The sequence below is a fragment of the Habropoda laboriosa genome, unplaced genomic scaffold, assembly GCF_001263275.1.
Source record: "Habropoda laboriosa isolate 0110345459 unplaced genomic scaffold, ASM126327v1 scaffold28, whole genome shotgun sequence".
Taxonomy (NCBI): Eukaryota; Metazoa; Arthropoda; class Insecta; order Hymenoptera; family Apidae; genus Habropoda; species Habropoda laboriosa.
This window is the reverse complement of record NW_017100174.1, coordinates 2,154,768-2,178,244: the sequence shown is the minus strand read 5'-3', so window position 1 is coordinate 2,178,244 and position 23,477 is coordinate 2,154,768. Positions and strand designations below refer to the sequence as shown.

General features: G+C 41.8%; 1 protein-coding gene across 4 annotated transcripts in view; it reads right to left on the bottom strand.

Annotated features, from left to right (window-relative positions):
- LOC108578782 (RNA polymerase II elongation factor ELL) overlaps positions 1–23,477 on the bottom strand; it is a 178,143-nt gene that overhangs the window by 42,280 nt on the left and 112,386 nt on the right. The window contains exon 1 of one of the 4 annotated variants that reach the window (XM_017942177.1): positions 14,949–15,009. The exons of the other annotated variants lie outside the window; for them this stretch is intronic. The gene's annotated coding sequence lies outside the window, so the exon portion shown is untranslated. Of the gene's footprint in view, positions 1–14,948; positions 15,010–23,477 lie in introns of those variants that run through there. 4 annotated transcript variants of the gene reach the window in all.

The following is a 23,477-nucleotide window of genomic DNA, read 5'->3' as shown; positions in this document are numbered from 1 at the left end:
TTATGGCTAGAAAATATTGAACTGTTTGTTAGATCAATGTTGGTTCTGTCGTGTGTGTGTGTGTGTTGTTTTCCAAAGATACAGATGGAGATTTCGTGGGAAGTCGGCCATTTTGGTTCGAGTCCGACAGGCGTTGATGAGGTTTCCGTTTGACTCGAGGATAACATTTGGAAAAGAGAAAGTTAGAACGATAAGATTTGTGGCGAGATTAATGAGAAACTAATGGACGAAGGTGTATCGGTGTTGATCTGTTAATAGTGATTAGACTAGTTGGTATTACCTTTCTCGTTTCCTATTCGATGATGTATATCAAATCCTGTGAAACTGAACCAAGTTACCTTTCAGCCTTATCAGTTTCTAATGTATTCAACAAGTACACATTGCGAAATTTAGAGGAGGAATATGACGGTAACGTTCTAGATATACTACTCGTGCTAATTTCTTCCATTTGACTGTACACTCGGTGTCTTTGGGTCAAAAAAGACCCGATTTCTATCATCAGCACGCTATATGAACCTAGACGATAAATTTTCAATACAACGTTAAGGAAACATAAACCTGATATTTTGTTTTAATTGATAAATTGTTTTAATATTAGTTGGTAATTATTTTCTAATAAAATGTAAAAACAAAATCTGACAATTTCTGGTCACCCTGTCTCGCGAAAATACGACTGTTAAGTGGTTAACATAGTACCAAAACGGTAAACAACCGACGCTCAGATGGATAGTCAGGAAAAGAAATCACCCGTCAAGGGGTCGAAACGGCAAAAATTGGCGCTGGGTCAAAAATGACCTGAGCACCGTACTAGGCACAAGAAATCGTCGTAATTATTACATTACCACTGTCTACCTATACAGATACACACACACATACAAGTGAGAAGAAGTTCCCTTCAGAGCAAGAAACAGCGTTAGAGTCCATAAAGTTTCCAGCGAGAGTTCCGAGTGTCGTAAGGAACAAGCTCACGTATCCACATTTATTGCCATTTTATTATCCGTCATTGAAACTCGCGTTGTCAATCATCTTCGTTCATTCCGAGCTAAACGTACACCTACTGCCTACACGCGACAATTTTCACAGTGCCGCCAACGCAATTTGATTTCCCTCGAAATTGCTTCGCAGGTGAGAAACGACGGTCACGCGTGACATTTTCAACAGACTTCGACGCGTCGAATTAGTATTCCTCTGCTGAAAGGGACCTAGACCCAGTATCGATCGTGGAATTGCCTAATACACCGGCGGTGTGGCAAGTAATACACGGAATTAGGTTAGAAAGTGGCCGAAGGCGTGTGCGCGAATGCGCGACGAGCGGGACGATACGCGATATCGTCGAAAGGGAATCAGGTAAATAGAAGAATTTGTTCCGTCGAATACAGAACGGGGAACGGTACGATTCCGTGGAAAATGATCAACTTCTGCGTTGCTCCCGTGGAGCAACACCGCTATTCTTCCATTTCTCTTTTCAATACCTCCTGATGGAACGAGCGTGTTCGAGGATTGCGTAAATCGCCGGGGAGATTGATCATCGATGAACTCGTACAATCGAATAACAAATGGCACACCGTGATTATCGTGGCGTTTTAACGGTGATTTCTGTTCCATGGTTTTTTCTCAGATTTAACCCTTTGCACTCTGCCGACGACGTTCACAAAGTGCACCGTAATTCCATTCAAACTTTATTTATATCGAAATAAAGCAGATTAATAAACAAATGAAAATTAATAAATATGCAAAGATCTTCGATTTTGTTCTTTTGAAACGAAATTTCTGCTTTTTAGAAATGTGCTCAAAGGGTTAATAGATTGTCAAACCACTTTGGTTATTGTAATGAGAAATATTTTAACGAGAATATGTATAATTCTTTATTTCGAAATTTCTTTTTTTCTATGGAAAATAGTGTTTCTTCGATATTTTTTGGAACAGCTTACAAATTAGTCAAGAGTAATTTATGCGATAGGTCGACGTTCCCGGAATACTAAAAGCAAGCACAGGGTGAAACCGAGTAACGAGTTAACCCCTTTACGGTTCTGCGACATTTTTCCCCTATTATACTCCACCACTATTGACGTGCTCCCCGATTTTCCGTGCTTTCGTTCATCTCTTCTCTACCGGTGACCTCAAACAACGTCCACAAAGACGTCTACTTTCAGCTAATATTGTAAGCCATCGAACGACGGGCCGAAAGAGGATTATCGAGTATTCATCGTTTCGAGAAAGTTTGCCAATGTTCTTAGGTTAATGCCTGACGAAATTTGCCCGAAAGGATTTACGTCTCTAATAGACTCTCTAATGGAACGTCATACTCGAACGTTAATTCCGTGCTGTTCTATTTTACTCCTTTCCTTTCTTCCGGCGAAAGAACGCGGAGAATGATCTCCTTCACAAAACGGAGGAGATTAGTCGGAAGAAATTGTTGAAGATCGTAATCGTTTCCGTGGAACGCAAATATCGTGCTCGGGTAAAAAAAAGAAAAATACACTGACGAAAATTTCAACCCGAGGACTCGAGAAAGACGTGTGTAGAAGAAACTGGAGTTTATATATGCTAATGTTATTCATACAGATAATGAAATGGGTTACGAGAGCCTACTTCTGCTGAAACTTGTCGCTTTAGAAATTTTTTCAACACACGTTCGCTGTTCTTCGAAACGCAATAATGATAAGTGTATATTAACAATTACAAATTAAACGTATCGTAAGGATTGTATCAATTTTTTATTCATAATCGTCGACTGTGCAAATAATTCTGAACAACACATTTCGAGATAAATCTCATTTTTTTTTTCTGCTTAACCCTTTAATACTCGAGCACGTGTTTCACACGTGTACAACTAATCGTCGAAAAAGTGGGATTTTTTAAAAATTATGTTCCTTCACTTTCCATGTTACACTGTCATAAATTTGTCTACTTAACCCTTCAATACTCAAGCCCGTGTTTCGCACGTGCAATCGTCGAAAAAGTGCAATTTTAAAAAATTATTTTCTCTCACTTTCCATGTTACCTTATCACAAGTAAGAAAATAATAAAAAAAAAGAAGAAAATCGAACGCCATCATTTTTGGCGTACCAAGTTGAGAAAAATACGAGTGTTAAAGGGTTAATTTCAAGAAAATCCCCGTATTGCAGCACAGTGTACTCTCTCGCGAGGTAATCAAACAAGTTCTCTGTTAAACATCACCAAGCAAATCTAATCCGTATAATTTACAATCAACCGAGATAGTCGGAATTTGCAGATGCACGCAACCTAAACGATCTTTCCTCTTTGCTCGCGTGTGCTCTAAAAATTCCGAACTCCGCGGATCTTTTTCTAGATCAGGCTGCCACGCTCCATACGTGGGAACAGGGCCGAAAATGGAGCGAAGGAACGAGTGCGGTGCGCACGTGGCAACTGGAGTACATATACACAGTGTGCTCCCGATAATCGCCGCGAAACGCGACGACGTCCACGGTATGTTCGCTGGTCGCATGCGGAATGAAGTCGATTTGGGTACGCGGCACAATTTAGACGAGAGCCGCCTTCGTGTGGACAGGGACGCGCACGCACTTCGACACGTGATCCGCTCGCTGCACGCAGCCGTTGTATGCTCGATATACATCTGAATGTTAATTGACCCTCTCGTGAGCGGTCGCGTGGACAGCCTTTTCTTCTCTCTTTTCTCTATCGCTATTCTCATCCGCCATATGGGCGACGACGAATTTTCTGAGATTTCACGCGACTGGTCTCCCTCTTTGCTCGATATACATCTGAATGTTAATTGACCCTCTCGTGAGCGGTCGCGTGGACAGCCTTTTCTCTTTTTTCTCTATCGCTATTCTCATCCGCCATATGGGCGACGACGAATTTTCTGAGATTTCACGCGACTGGTCTCCCTCTAGCCTTGTTTATCTTGGAACCGCGAATAATTTTGGGTTGATAATTGAAACGAGTCGGTGAAGAATTTATTCGCGTATATTTCTCGATGATAATTGAAACAGTCAATGAATAGTTTTCGATGATAATTGAAATCAGTCGATGAATATTTGTCGATAATTGAAATCAGTCGATGAAGAATTTATCCACGAATATCTTTCGCTGCGAATTGAAACGAGTCGACGAAGAATTCACCCACGAATATTTCTCGATGAGAATTGAAATAAGTCTACGAATGTTTCTCGATGAAAATTGAAACAGTCGATGAATAATTTTTCGATGAAAATTGAAACAGTCGATGAATAGTTTTCGATGATAATTGAAATCAGTCGATGAATATTTATCGATAATTGAAATCAGTCGATGAAGAATTCACCCACGAATATTTCTCGATGAGAATTGAAATGAGTCTACGAATATTTCTCGATGATAACTGAAACGAGTCGATGAAGAATTTATTTGCGAATATCTCTCGATGTGAATTGAAACGAGTCGATGAAGAATTCACCCACGAATATTTCTCAGTGATAATTGCAATAGTTTTCGATGAAAATTGAAACAGTCGATGAATAGTTTTCGATGATAATTGAAATCAGTCGATGAATATTTATCGATAACTGAAATGAGTCGATAAAGAATTCACCCACGAATATTTCTCGATGAGAATTGAAATGAGTCTACGAATATTTCTCGATGATAACTGAACCGAGCCGATGAAGAATTTATTTGCGAATATCTCTCGATGAGAATTGAAACGAGTCGATGAAGCATTTGTTTGACATGGAATTAGAAATTAGAGCACAGGTAGTCCTTCCTTTACGAATTTTTATCTTTACGGTTCGTTTACATCGGAATTTTTATTTTCAATTCTACGGGGAATCACACAACACGTAACTAATCACTTAGAACAATCCTCCCGTTTTACGAATTCCCGATTTACGAACAAGAACCAATTAATTCGCAAAGGCAGGAACTACCGGTATTTTACGATTCTACGTCAAGTAGATTAAAATGAAATTTTATTACGAATATAAGTTATTTGCAAGTTGTTAACGTATTTAGAGCATGTTTTGCAACACACGACACCGTGAAACGGAAGTCAGGTTAGAACAAGAAACTAGATCGAATTGTACTACTTAAGGAAACATTAATACGTAAGATTTCACGAAGAACGATGTTTGGCTAATTAAAACTCCACTACGAATAAGCAGGAAACGATTGATCTTAATGGCCGTTAAATTGGATGTTTACAGTAGTCTCCCCGGCGAGATATTCTCTAGTGAAACACGCGATACACGCCGGCAAACAATCGCTAATCGGGAGAATAACTGTCGATTATATTGTCTCTGTTGCTTGTATAAACAGTGACCTTTTATGTCACTTAGGGAAACAAGAGATTGCACCGATACTCTCTCAGAAAATTCATTTCTCCATCGGTGATCTTCTCTTTCTTTCTATACATTATTCAAATATCTGATCACTTAGCACATATTCCGGCGAGCAACGCATGTATAACACCATCAAGGAACCAAGAGCTTTTAGCATAACCGTAAGCTCGTTCTCGAGTGCACCAGGTGTGTCCCGCGCGTTCAGAATTCACACGGGGAGAGCCTTTCTCGAAACGTAGAATTCCCCCGCGCGCTGTGCGCAATAAAAAAGAAGATCCGCTTCCACTTTTATGATTGCTCGCGCAATGATGAAGTAACAAACAGATAAATCTGAAGTGAAACACGCGAGAAGAGACAGAGGGGGCGAGAGACAAGTGGGATCGCGAAGAAAGGGAAAATAAGTAGGGAGCAAGAGGGAAGGAAGAACAGAGGCCAGCAGCCATCAAACTTCTTTATTACAGAACTCCTTCAACTACCACGGTGGATCTCCTACTAGAACTCCACCAGAGCACTCAAGATTTACTATTGCGCTCGGTTCACACGCGTGTTGGCACGCAATCGCCTACTCCAAACAAACCGTTTACTAGCCCATTCATCCAAGGGATCAAGATCCCTCCCTCGTCTTCTTCTCTTACTTTTATCTGTAATAACGGCGCCCCTCTCAAACCTACCAGCCGTGACATATTCTATCTGGATTGTATTATCTGACAGAATCGTGGGGAAAGATGGTGAGAAAATTTAAGGACATTTATGAAAATAAATTGTGTTCACTATGTGTATTTTCATCTGTCCTCGGCATTTTCACTATCAGTTATTCTCTAACGTGGTACAACGTGTTAGAAAGTACTCTAAACTCGGAGTAGGGTGGGCGTAAAATTAATTAAACGTTTCTACGTTCTCGCAACAGTGTATTTTACACGAAGACTATTCCCGCGTTGTCTGAGCGTCGTTCGCAAAAGGTACGCGTTCAACGGTCTCGCAAAGAGTGTGTACGCGTCGTCCTGCCGATCCGTGTCCACCCCTACGCGAACAGGCCCAGGGAGAAACCCAAAGGGGCGAGTCGGCCCCACCGAGCGCGCTGGGCCTGTCTTCAAGGTGCTCGCTTCACCGTCTTCCGGACGGATTTCCTCACAAACGATTCCATTAATTTCAGAATTTAGGAAAATTGACTAATCTAATTAGAAAGAACGAAACGTGATTTTCATGTTGAGGAACTATGAATGAAAAAATAGAATGATCTGTGTTGACAGGTTCGTTAATTTCACTCTGCTTTTCAAGCATTCTGGAATAGGGGCCGAAGCGAGTGACAAGTAATTTCATTTTTACCGGTACTTCATCGAAATTCCGTCATTTCACCGGTTCGGAAACGCGAACGCGTGAAATTCACGGATTTGTGCGGATCTGTGTCAGATGGCTCGACATTTAATACGTATCAAATCGTCCGATTCCGTCGAATACTTTCGGAAATATTTATATCGTGGAAGATTAACAAAGTTGCACGTATATCGTTACACTGTCGCATTAATAAGCACATTTGTTTGCGCAGGCGCGATAAGGCAGTTTCATTTGCATTCGCGGTGGATAAAGTGCTGAGCAAATATTGTTCTTTCCCCCAATCGAAATGTTCATATTTTTTTGCCTCTTCGTCCACGTTACGAACCTTGCGTATATGTACACTTTCTTTCTGGACTTATTTTCGCGTATACAATTGTGTAAGTTTCGCGTGTTTCGCGGTGGCCAAGGGCAGGTCAGGTTGGAAAAGCAAACGGATGAGAAGAAAACCGCTCGACGAGGTAAATCGTTATATCGATGACGTGATTTTCCGAGAACCATTCATACCAATCGTTTGGAATCGTTGGACCCAAGTCCCGACCAATCGTTCAATTATTTCGCTCTCTGACGTGATTTTCTTTTTTCTTCTCCTTTCTTACTTTTCTTCTTACTCGTTTCTGTTAATCAGATAAGAAGTTAAGTGTAACCGGGGGGAAAAATGATTACCACTTCGGACGATTGATTTATTGGACCTCGCGTGTTATTTAATTGCATCGCAATAGAGCGATAAGAAATCGCGAGAAGAGATTACGGCGACGTGAATTTAATTACGCTTGAAAAAGTCGTGAATCTGAAACGGTTACAAGTAACAATTATCTTTTCACGATAACACAGCCCCGAGCTTCCAGTATTGTATTAAACGACTTAAGCACTGTGAACGATAATTAAGTATACTCGGAATTATGTAGCATACGAGAATCATTTATTCACTCGTATATTATTAGATTTAAGAAACTCATATGGTTCAAGGATACAAGTCTAATTACGGGGTACATTAAAAGCGATTTTCATTTTTATAGTCTCTTTATATAGCTTAACTTTGTTTGCTACATTTGTACTTTATCTTCCATCCCCTCGCGTTTACTCGTCAAATCACATTCCACCTGTACTTCCATGAAATTCCTTTCACACTTAATCCCGACGAATTTCTATTTCACTTAAACAGACCAGTTAAAATACTCAATAAACTAATTTTCATTTACAAACTGTATATATTCGAATTATATAGTGAAATACCAATTCCTAATACGATTACAACCCCAAGCGACGTAACCGAACGCCGCATGGTGGGGGTAGCGCTGCAGTGTGTCCTTGAGCGCGCGAAACATCGGCGCAGGCTATAGCGCCTCGAAGGAACAGCAGCGTGTGCTTTCCCCCCGTGTCGCGGCGCGATCAGGACGGCCCACTTTCGGCCGGGTTCCGTCGCGTCGAACACCAAAATTCTCTGCCACGTAACAGATACGTAATGAGGAAGGAATTCGTACGAAAGGAGGACGCGGGGGGTAGGAACGCGACGTGTATACGCGAAGTCTCTCGCGGCTGGACGTCGTGAGCATCGCTTGGCTCTCTCTCTTTTCTTGTTCGCGTGGCGGCGTGTGATTCACCTCGTCACGCGGTCGCAGAAACAGAGAGAGAGAGAGAGAGAGAGAGGATTCTATAAATAATGCGTTTTCTGAGTTATCCGATGCACGATCGGCCGCCGTTAAGTGGCATCTAAAATCGCCTCGTACGCTTTTCCAACCATCGTGCACACGCCAACCGATTTCCAGTCAGCTGTTGCGGACTGTCTTTGCTCGTTTTCGCCTGTTCCCCGTTCGTTCGTTCCGTACGGCTGCGCCCTGAAATCTGACCGAGATAAGGATAGCATCGTCGCGCCGAACTGAATTTCCCTTTCGGGACGATCCGATTCTACAATCACTCCGCGAGTTTTTGCCGCGACTTCCTTAGAGGGTGACGATCTCTCGCTCGCGTCCCTCTCGCGTGTGTGCCTGAAGGACGCGAGTTTTTGAGGAACTGTGGAGTCGCTTCGCGGAGGGTTGCGAGGAGAGTTTAAGAATAGAACGTGAAATTTTTTTTGTTCTTCGTTGGGAATCTTGCGAGCGAGGAATTTTTATTTGGTAATTTGTCTCGTTTGTACCGAGAGTAATGTTAGGAGTGTTATATTAGACGGGGAAATGTGATCCCTGGTTATTAAAAGAAACTAGATATTGTTCGATGCAGCTACACTGCAGTAGAATATAAATAGGATTGCTTTAATTAGGTATGTACATTAGAAGGAAATGATAGAGCATTAGAGCACTCAACCAATTGGTATGTTTTGACTACAGAAAGATTTGGCACCGATCGGGTATGCGATGATACAGCTCATTTAGCGAGAACAAGAAAGTTAATTCATAGGAGAAACAAGTACAGGGAATAGCTTGAGATTTGAATCGTTCATAGAGTTTAATATTTTTAGTTCAACAAATATGAGTTTATTTTTGAATTATTAAATTTCTTCTATATTTACGGTTTTAAAATGAGATTGTACTTGGAACGAATGTTAAGAATGGTCAAATCAGGTCAAACGATCACACTGATCTTAACAGTTATTCCTTCCAGCATGGAGGGTTGCAACACCAGACGTAATTAGTCCGAAGGAGAAGTTGCATCATCGTACACGGTTTCAGTCTGAGAACAAGTCATTTTGCACGGTCGCCTAATTCGGTCTCGAGCGAACGAGATTTCATGACGGCGCTCGTCGATGCGCCGATTAGTGTGTCAGTAGGTTGCCGATTCCAACTGCGAGTCGGCCAAATTTGGCGCTACCTCGAGGTCGGGGTTCCGCGTGCTCGCGTCACGATACTGTGTGCCACGACCACCGATGCGCACATTCGTTTTTTCGCCCGGTATTTGTCGATAAGAACTAACTCGCTGGACGAAAAGTATTAATTGGTGTACTTTGGTGATGGGAGTTTGAAGTGAATCTAAACGAAGTCCGTGTGTTTAAATATCTGAAGGTTTGAATGTTTGAAAATGTGAAACTTTGAAAATTTGAGAATTTGAAACTTCGAAGACTTGAAACTTCAAATATTTGAAAATTTGAAATTTTGGATATTGGAAACTGAATATTTGAAATTTTGAAACTTTGAATATTTGAAAATTTGAAAATTTCAATATTTGAAACTTTATATATTTGAATATCTGAATATTTGAAAATTTGAAAATTTCAATATTTAAACTTTTCAATATTTAAACTTTCGGATATTTGAACTTTCGAATATTTGAACTTCTGAGTATCTGAAACTTTGAATATTTAAAACTTTGCAAATCCGAAAGTTGTTTCACGTTGCCAAAGAAATTGCCGAATGATTCATTCAGGAAGCACCCGAATTATATCGAAGAAAGGAAATGCGTAATTGGCAATCTCGCGTGAGTAAAAGCGCCGCTTGTCAGCTGTTACTTGTGAGGTGTCCACGTAATTACGGATGCGCGAAAAACGAATTGGTTTTCAGTCTTGACGCAATTACATGACTTTTCGCGGCACACTTTCCCGTCTTTTCTTCCCGTTTTATCGCCGTGTTATCGGGTGTTACGCGATAACCTCCGTTGATTTATTTAAACAGAAAATAATAATTAGAAGCAACACGAAAAAGTATGACCGTCGCGGTAATAACTCGAGCGCAAATTTCGTGCTCGATACACATCGAATAAAGTAATAAATATCCTGCGAAATTTCAACCAAATAATTAATACGATAATAAATCGCTAATTATCGGTCAACTAAATACCGTTATGTATTTATATATACTTATTAATTTCGCTATGACTACTGAAAGCTTGTTTAACAGAGAACATAAATATTCCAACATTAAAATATTTCGAAATTTCATATTTCCAGCTGCTTTTCACTTACGTTAAAAACGACCGATATTTTGAAATTCGCCAATTCGAGTATCAAGTAACAGACACAAACGTTGAAGAGCAGTCAGAAATCAGATACGGTTATCGTACGATAGCATTTTAACGCAAATAACTTATCGTCGACGTTATCCTTCTTTTTAGTAACTGATAGCTTAAAAAAAAAAAAAAAAAATCGTCAATCACATTATCACTCGAAATATAATAACAACGTACAAGTTCTCTATAATTATACCCAATTGTAAAACGTTTAAACGAAGTTTAAACACGCGATATACTTTTCCAGTCTGGAATAATGAAAATAAAAGAAATCGAGCTGGCCGAGGAATATTTTTCTTCACGACAATCGAAACACGTGTTTCTTAACACTGCAACTAACAATTAACGACACGCAGTATTTTTACAGTCCGCAATTATAACGAAACAATGCTCGAGAAACCCTCTGCACACCCCTCGCGGTTTAAAATAAAACCAAACAGAATAGGATATGACGCATAAAATGACTGGAAAAATGATTTACCGTCGATCGTTATCGCGAGAGAAAAACGCCAACCTACAACATATTTCTCGGCCTACACTCCTACTCGACATTTGCGGAAATTTGAAATTTACGTTACGAAGAATTTCAATCGCCACGTTCGCTCGTGTTCGCGTCCACCGGAATTAATAGTGCCATTCGTAACACGCACGTACACCAATAATGATGTAACAGTAATGACTAACAATTAGCATATAATGAATAATGTATGATAATTGTTATTGAGTAACGGTCATCGACCAATTCTCATGGGTATAATGATAAAATATCGTCGCTAATTACCGGTTCTATATTGATTTTTTTCGAGTGTTGCAATTTTCGTAGTCATTCCAACCCGCTCGTTTTTCCACCTAATAAACTCCGAGCGAAATGGAGTAATTCAGACGATGGAAGAGTTTATTGGAAGCGAAACGTCTTTCCTAACGGGGTGTGCACAGCGCGATCTAAATTGAGCGAATTAATCAAGTAGGAGGAGAAGGTTCCATCCAGGCAATAGCTTGAGGAAGAAGAAGAAGAAGAAGAAGAAGAAGAGGAGGAGGCTGAGGATGCAATACACGCCGTGGGAAATAATAAGAAAAAAGATTATCGATGACCCGACGAGGGGTTAAAAGGATTCAACGCGTCAGTCTGCCGGGGCTCTTTGCAATTCAATTCGTGTCGGCCCCGGTGTACGCCTTTTATATTTCGTCGTCGGCCACATGACTGTGACGTAAACCCACCAGAGACCTTCTTCTTCCCATGGATCGACGAGAAGAAGGGGCCGTTCCACCGATAAAACCTTTACAAACCGAAACTTCACACGCGAAAATTCAAACGAACGAGGTTATCTTCGATTGTACACTCGCAAACATCTGCAATGGATACCGTGAATGGCCGACCGATAAATTCCGGTTTCAAGAATTCGTGTATACTCGCGGAGAAAATATTTCGTTATATGATATCTGTATGTTTGGATAATTTCTCGAACGTCGTTATCCCTTTCTTGATATTTCAAATGTTCAAATTATATTTAAAAAAGCAAAGAGAAATGTGTAATAAAAGTCTATATATCGTAACAATTAATTGTGCAAATTGGAGGTTAGGTGCGCGCTTGCCGAAAACAATCGTTATCTCCTCGTATATCCAAGCGCAACGGATAATTTCGTTCGTCACGGTGCACTCATGAATTTACCAACGTATGGTAACGTCGAGCAGGTCAACGCTCCTCGGCCAAAATCTTCCGTTTGCCAAAGCGTACGAAACACCCGGGAATCGTAATGTCAACTCTCGTCGAATGTGTAGTTCGTAATCACACGTTGACGTCATCCAGGGGGTGATAATGAAAACACGTAGGATAAAAAACAAAGAAATTCCTCTGTGTACCTGCTGTGATCGTTGTAAGGATCGCAGGAACCATGCGAATAGCACGCTTTGTCCGAATGCACAGATGTCGCATTCAATTACGTCCTCGCGCAGCATAGGTTATACATGTGACATCAAAGTATTCCCTATCTCGATGTTATCGATCTGTTTGGTTACGTGCTGTCGGTTTCATGCTCGTGATTCGTGTATTCGAAGTAGAGTTGCAAGCTGCAACGCTTGATTTCAACGAATACGCGTGAACAGATAGTTGCGTGTTATATGACGAAATATGAAACCGTATTAAAGAAGGTACGTTATCGTGGCTTAGCCAAATATACTTGTTTTTGTGGAGAACGATAGCGAAGCTTGTTTCTCCCTTCTTTGTATTTCAAACTTTATTTCACTCTTTGTCTTTTGATAATGACCGATCGAGACTCGTTCTTGATGCTGTGCTTGCTATTTACAACGACTTGGTTATTGCAATTTAAACATTGACACTTTCTTGTAGTACAGAAACACTTCAATTAGTCTCTTTGTATTAGTACGCATGTTGGATTCAAGAGTATTTGTTAAATTATTTTTCTTTGTACTTTATGTAACGTTCAAAGGAAATCCTTACTTCGTGAAGTATGTATTTATCGATAACGAACTGAAAGGAAGTTGACCACAGTGATCTTTTTCCATTCAACACCTTTATCACGGATTACGTACCCTGATGAATACATATTCCACTAAACCTATTTCAATATTCGTGGAATATGCGATATTAGCTGCAAACTGCGGAAACGTCGCCTGAAGAGAGACTGCTAATCCACTGCTATTCATTATGAACGGGGAACAAAGATGAAGAACCAGTTACGACAAAAACAATATACCAAGAATGAACTCGAGGAATCACGGCCAAATTTAGAACTGAAGGTTATATAAAAATATTAAAAAAATTCATTTAAATTTTATCAAATCATTAATTACCCAGCGTTGTAGAGTGTATCATAAACCAATATGATCGAAGAATGGTGTCCAATTGAATAAAATCCTAACCTCTCTTCGAATCGTACGATTCCAACAATTTTCACCGCGTTGTTAAAAAAGTAACAATCAGGCGACGAATTAGATACAATTGGTTTCCCTCTCGCGTGGTTAAACGCCAAAACACAAGTAAAAATAGAAAACAACTTAAACAGCCAAATGATACATATGATCCGAAGCATTCGATGAAAACGATCGCCTCGAGTCTCGAGCGGTCGTTAACGTTGTCTCTTTCTATCCTACCAGTGGAGCCAGCTAGCGTGAACGAGAGAGTGAGCAAAGGTGGAAGCGAGAGGATGCGAGAGACAGAAGGAAATAGAGCTAACGCACGTTCAATGGCTTTTGAAGTAGATATAGATGTGTTGGCGCAAGTGTGTGCATGTAAGCTGAATCTATGTGGGTACGTCCTTCGTATGCCCGTGCCTGTCGCTGTTTGCCAAGCCGAGCGTAATGTTGACGAGGAAGAAGGGGAACGAAAAGGAGGGGGAAACGAGACAGACAGTGGGCAGGGAAAAGGACAGGGCGCAAGTTTTACGTACCCGCGTTCCACTTGGTTACAAAAGACCATTTTCTGTCGCTTAAAACGTGGAACGGCATTAAAGTTATTTAATAAGAACCGCATACGCTTTTTTTTTCCTTTGAATTTTGTCGCGAAACACCTTTGCCGCATTAGCGGACAGACAGTACAGCTTTACGCGTTCTACCGTCTGGAATAAACGATATTAACTTCGTTTCAAATGAACGTGGCTCGAAAGCCGCCTCGTCGAGCAAAGAAATGGGGTAAAATTACACACTCGGAAAGACTACGCAAAATGCATATTTATGGTTATTTCAACCGAACAGAGGAATATAAAGGAAAAGTTTAAATACACTGCCGCCATGATGTATACACGTTTATCCTCGTCACTTTTACCGAGAACCTTTACGTCACAAACAACAGATATAATTGATTGCTTTCCGTCAGGCAGTAACGGCTGCAAGATCGTGAATAAATAAAATTAATTTTTGTTTTCAACGTTTTCGATTGCGGAGCGTTTAAAACTGAAAAACAGGTTTCGCGTTATTTACGCTTATAGGTTATATATCAGCGTCTATGAAAATACGCTTTGAAAAGCGACCCCTCGTAAAATCTATCGTAAACCGGTGAACAGCAAACAGATGGCGTTGGAAATGTCAGCGTTCGGTAATATTTTTACTTTCGAATTCCACTCTAAATACCTCAGGATAAACGATTGCCCCACGATGAAAGGTATACGATTCCAACTCTTGGTCATCGAAGAAACGCGGTCCAAAATAATATTTCGAATAATTTCGATCGAGTGCCAAATCAATTCAAGGAGCAATCTTCTAAATATAATACCTTAACTGCTTAACAATGTACAGCAATCGTCTTTTACCACGAGTGAACAGGCGATAAAGCGATTAATAGCTGATGGATGATAATAATTATTTGCACGATTACACACAGATACGTGTCTGCGGTTATGAAAGTCGAGAAAAGACAATACCAGATATATGCAGGTGTCCCGTGCGTATGCGACCCTGAACACTTCGTAAAACGAGCCGTCGATGTATCACGACGAACCAACACAACTACACACCGGTGTATTCAGGCACAGGTCATTTAAAGAGGGAGACAGAAAGAGAGAAAGAAAGACAGAGAAAGAAAACGAAGATAGAGGCGCACGGACAGAGGTACGATGCCAAGGTAAAGAAAGTGAATTTCCGTTTTCTCAGCATTCCCTAGAAGGCCTCGGCGAGCCGGAAGTAATTACGATCGGATTTCTCGTGACTCCACGCCTTTGCTAGACGAACCAGAGAGAAGGAGAGCGCGCGCGCGAGAGAGAGAGAGCTCGCATGAGAGAGAGAACTCGAATGAGAGAGAGAGAGAGAGAACATAGTGGCCATGCTGGAGCCGGTATACTGGTTACCATCTATCACGGCTAACGACTGTCGGAAAGTCGTTCCCCGATATACCTTCATGGTATCTCCGTCTCATCTGTCTATCCCCAAGCGACCTTTCCTTTCTACTGGTAAAATCGAGACAGGGACGCGAGAAAGGCAGACCACGGACGACGAGTCCGGGAGTATGGCTGTGGCAAAAGGGGCTCGCGACGATTAGTATTCACGTTAAGCTCGTGTTTCTCCGCGAAACGATACTGCACAGCTGCCAGTATCGTGATGAAGGTTTCACGTTTTAATTAACGTGACTACGTTTCCGTCCTTCGCGTTCATGATGCCTTCTGAAAACGTTTCGTCGTTTGTTGAAAATGAACGCTAGTGATGGAAACGCACTGCCATCTGGCGAAAGCAAGATGGCGTCCGATGTGAAGCACATGCTTTTTACAGATAAGTAAAAGAACAGATAAAAAGATACTAGAGACAGTACGAAACGAGAGAACGACAGGGCGTGCGCGCACACGTTTCCCAAAGCTTCCAAAAGCATCAAACTAGTAAACTGGTTGCTCGAAAGAAGCCCGTAAATAACGTACTACAGTGGAGTTTCTCTTCGATTTCGTTGCATCGGTGGCGCGCACTGGTGCGCGGCTTAGGACAACTCGTGCGCGGCAAATTATTACGTTTGTGCATTCGCGTGTGCACACAGCGATTCATCGACGATATCGAGATACACGGAGACCCCTGTCTCTCCTGGACCCCCCCCCGCTCGGCCACAAACGTTCTTATTATTATCCGCGGCGCAACACCAACGTCCACCGATTGCGCAACGTCTTTTATTAGCAGACTCGCAGCTAGGGCAGTCGTGAAATCGTCCGATCATTTCTTCGTTTGTACGTTCCTTCGGTGCTCGAGCTCCGCAGAAACGCGGATACAATGCGTCCGTTATAAATTTAGAACTGTCTCGTATAGCCACGATGATGTCTAGGTCGCGATTAACTGTTGCACGTTCCGCCTTCGCTAACTATTCACGAAGAGACAGCTTCATTTCTCTTTTCTGCATACATATATATTATTCAATATTAATATAATCTTCCAACTGCAGGACAAATTTTGACAAGTTATTCAATTTGAACAGCTGTACCCTGCCTGTCCCGTTCATGCATATACGTATATTCTTTTATACATTCATCTATCTATAGTTTCCAGTGTTATATGCATTCGGTACGTTTGAATGCATAATAAAGATGTTATAGCAATTCTGGCAACCGGACGGTTTATGTTCTATAGCGAATCGATAGAGAGTTAGTTTTGAAGATGATGTAATAATTCGCAAGGCGGAACGAGACTTTTAAGGATGTCGTTGTTAGACAGTTACTGTAGCACGTAGCAATTGCAAGCTAATGCCGGAAATCCCCTATGAGTCAGTGGGTCAGCATATTTTCCGTCCGGTGGTTAGTGTCTCGACTGGAGGACGCGGGAATTTTTTCCCGCACGGGTTCACCTTGAACGCCGGACAAAAAGAAGTTGAAATCCTCGAGAGGCAGTGCTCCGAGAGGGCCTTGGAACCGATGCACAGTTCTGACACACGCGTTTCTCTCTCTCTTTCTGTTAGGATGCGCGCGCGCGTGCGTTTCACCAGACGCGACAAATGCATGCGCATAAAGCGAGATCCTGACCATAGCAGATCTTTCCGCTTCGAAAGTATGTGTCCAGTTCGATACAGTTTCGACTAATCGTTGTTCTATACCCATTGTCGACGGTGTAGTCCAATTCCGGCATAATTGCCAGACCTCCGAATCCGTATTATACGAGCCACGTTTGTCGTGGTCGGCGCTCTGCTTATTATACCACATTTGCCTATGTGTATATTATATGAATACATGTATATTCTCATTATGCATTCCGTTATGTATTCGGAATTATACGTTTCAGTGATCTCTACGAGGTACAATGTCGAAGGCATGCGCATCCGCGAAACACATATGCTTCGAAGTTCTCCATTCTTCCGAAGGGGGCAACGTTCCGCGCATGCGCGACGCCCATTTCTCTATGACGATCAGGCCTGCCGGTAATCAAGCTACGTCATTTCTCTACCGGTCATCGGTACCGATGACCTACCGTAAGCAATTCGCACACGAGTCTTTCCCCAGAGATTATGCTATCTGTTCACGTGTACGGGAGAGTCTCTCCTCCTTTCTCACTTTTCCCTCGACAGTGTACAAATACAATACGAAGCCATTTCCTCTTAATGGTTCTCCTCTTTTTTCCCCTCTCTCTCTTTCTTTCGCTGTATCAAAGCAAATAATTGTGCGTACTGTAGGGGGTCCTCGGGGTATCAAAGATACGCGGTACAGCCTGCACCTCGGAGCCAGTTCGCGAGTGGCTGATTCCAACAGCCGCCGGTCGTCTTTATATACCTACCAGGCAGCGTCACGTGACACTCCACCACCCGGTGATTCTTGAAGCGCGCGGCATGGTGTGCAGCGGTGCACGTGTACATACACGAGCCGCACGACACCACTACAAGGAAGCAGGTTAACGGCGCTGCTAACAACGCCGACTAAGCGCATCGGCAGCACCAGCCACGAGGCTGGTAAGCGCGTGCGCCACCGGCGGAAAGAGGAATTGTGCGGAAAACGCGTTACGCGGTCATGACGCGCGACTCGCTCGCATATATCCCACGGAATCGCTGTAAATCGTCGTGGAAACTCCGCGAAAGTGGCGAATAAATATTCAACGGGATGATTTGCATTCACAAGCACATTATAATGTCTCCTAGCGTTTACATGTGTATTTATGGTCTCGTTCACGGAATATCCTTTTGTTATACTGGCCGACACCACACTGCGTTCCGACTAATATTTCGGGCATTCAACATCGAAATTCGAGACTGATCCGCGTGGATTTCAACCGTGCATGATTTAGAGCGAACGGGCTTGTTCTAATTTAAAATGTTGAAGCTTGATGTATCGTTCCTATACACGCGATTCGTTCGTCTAACCACAATGCGTCAATGTTTGCGTAAGACCTGGGCATTGACGTAAATTGGTAATCCTTCATCCTGTACACATATTTTCGAAAAACAACGATAACGCGTTGGCGATAATGCATTATGCAAATAATACATGTGTTTAATAATGGTAACTATCTTCTATTGTTTCTTTGATGATTAGGGAAAATATTTGGGTGTTGTAGCATGTATGCGAGATTACACGGTCGGTTAAGTTTATGTACAGATTATCACGTATGCAAGAAGTCTAAACGTTCGATGTAATTACGTTATAAACGGATATAGTTTTATTTTCCAGTTTCACAGCTCATATTTGATGTAGAAACAGTTCATATTTGATATAGAATCATTCAGAAAATTATAAGCTTGATACGCTCGTAGGGGAAAGCAGGGTAATGATGCCTAGTGGGTAATCGAGTCTAGTTTCGTTACGAGAAACAGTGTGACTCGAATGGTAACATTGGAATTCTTACATCAATGGCCGTTCCCTGAAACGGTAAAGGGAATTAAGGCACGGTCACGAAGACTTTATTTACAACAATTTTCTTTCAAATATGCTTTACTTCAAACCACCAACTCGTTTTCGATTTTTATTTCACAACTTCACGTAGCAATTTAAACTTTCCCTATGATCGCGTATACGGTGTGAAAATCACTGCCCACTTCTACTTCGAAATGACTTCACTGTACTGTATACAAAGTGAACTAGACCTGTCTATTTTTCACTGAAAGCAATCATTTCGAAAGGATTACGAGAAACGGTAAAAAGTGATAAAAAAAAAGAAAGGGGTAAAGGAAGACGATGTTGAGAGGAAGAGAAGTGGGTTCGGGTTACGCTGTAAACGACCTTAAAGGCGGGTCGAGGAGGCGCAGACCGTTGCGATAGTAACCTACATAGCGCCGGCAGGCACACTGGACTGCTTAGGTTTGTTTACAACGAGACGATAGCACCGAAGACGACGAGTCGAGTTACGGTTATGAATCCACCGAGCTCAGATTCTTACCATCCACGCGTCACTGATGTGCCAGCTCTATTTAGTTGACATGACACTGTCATTGATACCCTTCACGCGTTATACCTATAAATGGAGATACAATAACACCCCCCTCTGCCGTACCACTGTTACAGTTCAATCATGCTTTTCGCATGGTTAACCTCGCCGGGTTCGACATTTCTTCACGTTCTAAACTAACCATCGTAATTATATAATGTAGGTCGTGGCAAACACATATACGCGTTTGAAATCATTGTAAATAATTATCGATATTATACACTCGCATGTCACGATCAAATGTCGTTGCAAATTATTCCTCACTTTAACGCATCCATTATGTGCTGGATACTTTGTTACAGGCGAATCCACTTGTTTTGTTGTATAAAGTGTTGTACTTCATCGTGCAACAATATTTATCAATGACAGATTTCTATAAAAATTGCAATACTCTACGTACGATTTAAAGTGGACCCGTGTATTTTGGTGTTGTATTGAAATATCAAGAGACAACAAGCAACAGCTGGAGCAATTTCGAGACGAATAAATTTCTTGCAGACAATAACACCACGTCACATGCATAAATTCTCGATGCAAATGTTCTGTAAATTGAATCCCGCGATTAGGTGGTGCACGTATTCGAAAGCGGAACGAAAATTTCAACGCGTCAGCGCGAGTTAACGCAAGGTGCATTTACAATGATTATGCAATGGCCTCATCTCTTTGCATAGATACGTGTCCCTGTGCGTGCATGTGTTGCGTGTGTGTAGGACAGTTGCCTTCTCGCTTAATCTGGTATCGCGTATCCGAGTCCTCGATACATCGTGCACGTTCGTGTATTTCAACGAAAGAAACAAGCGCGTCATGTGACGCGCTGAAATGTGACCACGTTCTTGCTTATATTCCCCCTAGTGAGGGAAACCGGAAATCCTAAGGGTGTCAAGTTTTCCTATTTTTATTTCCTTCCATCGACGAACGAGCCACCCTTAACGCGTTCAGCACACCGTATAGATTCTCTATCGTGGCTTCTGTCGAGACACGAGAAGTGAGGTTAGGAACATCAAAACAGCTTGCGCCATATGCTGCGCTCTATAACCTCCTTGCGCGTCATATTTTATTCAAGGCTGCATTCTTTGCTTCGCTAATTCTGTAGATACCGTTTTATTCGAAGAACTAAATATTTTCAGTGTATAAGTAGACGGCGTATCAAATATTTATAATAACTTCAGAACGAATATAATTAGCAACGAGTGTCTGAGTAAAGTTCGTATTTACGTTGTAAACAGAGTGAAACGAAGAAACAGTTTTCATTCTTTTGTGAATTAAGTAGATGTTAGAAATCCCGTCTGACGAGCTTCATTTATTCGAACTCAATTCTAGACTGGTAATTCGGTACATTAACGGTGGCGATTAGAGTAAGGTATATTAATAAGACGTGCATATTAATTTTTGAGGAAAGTATAGGAAGATATTGAAAGGCAGTAGTCTGCATTATCGACAGACGAGAACGTTAGTGTAAAGAGAACTTTCGATAAACAGAAACTTGTACTTTGCACGCTGTCACGCGATATCGTCGATTGTTTGTACAGTAACAGCTGTTTCTTTCAGCATTGTTTTCTTGTACATTTCTTTTTCATCTTATCACGATTCGCGTTTAATCACAACCGACCTGATAAACACCGGGATTTATCTCGTCTGCCGAGTCGAACTGTATAGCTTCCACTGGCAGCTAACAACCATTCAAGAATTTGTTGAAAATAAAACCACTTTGCTCTTTAAAGACTATATTTATATAGGTTTAAATGGAATTATAGTTTAACAGAATTTAATAGAATTTGTCAGTATTCAATTTGAATTTTCATCACTTTCCTTGACTTATTTAAATTTGTGCAATCAAACTAACGTCATGGTTTCCAATCGCGCTGAGTCAATTTGTAAGCATAAATCGCGCTTGCGATGCAATTTTGTCAACATTTTCCGGGTTTGCCCATGACATCCATTACGACACTCTATGTACTAAATAATCCACTCTACTGTACAGAATCATATAAAAAAGTACAAATAAACAGTTTAAAACGGGACATTCATCGTTAAATTACAAAAAAAAGCAGAAAGTTCCCCAGTTTCGCAACACTGAATATAAAACCGAAAAAGAGGAAATCAAATATTTTTTAACGAGTTTCAGTAAAAACCGGATCCACGTGAATAATCTCGCAAAAATTATTCCATCTCCGCTGTAACTCGATTATGATTCTCCGCGTAAAAATAAACTTTAATCATCCCGTTGGAGGGTAAGTGCAATATTTAGCATGACATGGGCAACATTAAAGCGCGCGTGGGCGTCCGGCCGGATGTGCCAAGAGAGAAGGGATGCTGTGCGTATAATCCGACAACGGGGCGCCGCGTGACGTCATCGCCCGTCAATATTACACCCTTTAACCGCCACTGTCGCTGCTCCCCTCCGCCAACTGGAACGACCCTTCTTCCAAACCCTGTGAACGGCGTTGCTCACTTCCTCGTGACGTCGCGAAATCGTAGCAAATTCTACGATTAAAATAATATCGATTTCGGTATCGCATCGATTCGTAACAAGGAGCAAAAATGACATCACCGTCATTTTCGACTTTCTCCGCTTTTTCGGAGGCCGTAATTTAACCGGCGTTGACGTTAATTGGCCGCGTTCGTGCGACACCGAATTCATCTTTTTTTTTCGCTCTTGAAACTTGTAACCAACGACGTTGCGAAATCAATCTCGTTCGTAGTCGACGATAATGACCATAGGCGTCGAAAAGCGTGTTTCGTTTCTTCCGTGCGATTGTTAATTACGCCGGGCAGTTCATTAATAAAGAAAAACGTATCCTGTCGCATATGTTACGTAAAACGGTGGTTCTGAACCGAACAATCCTTATTCTGTCCCCTTTCTGGAGAGAGGAGTTACGATTGGAAAGTATACGATACTTTCACGGGAATTCGTACGTCAATCGAATATCGATAGTGGTATATCAACGCAACATGCGACAAATCGGTGTAAAATAAATGTTAAAGCCATAATTTTCGTTGTACATTGATGAAAGTATTATGATTTGGTAAGTAACATCTTCCCGATGAAAATGAGTCCAAATTGACCATATTCGGACTATTTCTCTAGACTCGATTCAAAAATCGAAGTACACCCGGTATAAGATTTTCAATGAAAAATAATCCGAATAGAGTCGTGTTTGGGCTTCTTTTTCTCAGGACAATCTCACTTACTTATTGCTAATATTCTCATGAATATACAATGCAAAATACAAAAACAGGCCGATACATATGCATATTTATTAGAATTCACTGGTACGATGGTAAACCGTGATAAAAAAGATCACATTAAACCTGTGTACTACCGTTCGAAGAAATTTCATCGCGAGCAAGACTGAAAAGGAAGAACGAGGAAAGTAGTGGAGAGAAACTCGAAAGGAAGAACTTCCGCGTCACGATTAATTAAGCCTCCCCGACGACAAAGGAAGCTGCTGCTGCTGCTTGGCTCAGAGAGGCCAACAGCCGAGGCGGCCTGTCAAACAATTTGCCGGTAATTTTACGACGATGCTAGCGTGCTCCGCAGCCAGAGAGAAAGAAACAGCTCTAAAAGTACGGAGGGTGGGTGGGGGTTGGCGATAGCGTCACGAAAACCGAGAAAGAGAGGAGAGAGAGAAAGAGAGACCCTTTGTCGAAGCGTTGCGTTTATTTCAGTCGGCCCGTCGCTATTTCTAGCAGGCACCAGATCGAATATGCTTTTTCGTTCTTCTGCATCTACACGCAGGACACACATATAGAAAGAGGCAAACACATCTCTGTCTTTCATCCTTTTTCTCTGTTAAAGATACGACTATACGTCGCGGCGTCTTTCTCCCTGTTAGCGATCTCCACTTCTCGGCTCGCCGCACAAAAATACAGTGGCAAAGAGAAAAGGCAGAGGAGGATGTGTGAACGCGAGCGCACGCGGAGATCAGCTGTGTCGACCAACGTATAAATAATTCTCGGCCCACTTCCACCGGTGCAACGGCAAAGGCTAGGCGGACTACCGACGCGACGTTTACGTCGGAGTCGTGTACACGACCGACGCCTCGTGGAACGCGTGCGATGCCCGGTTATTTAAT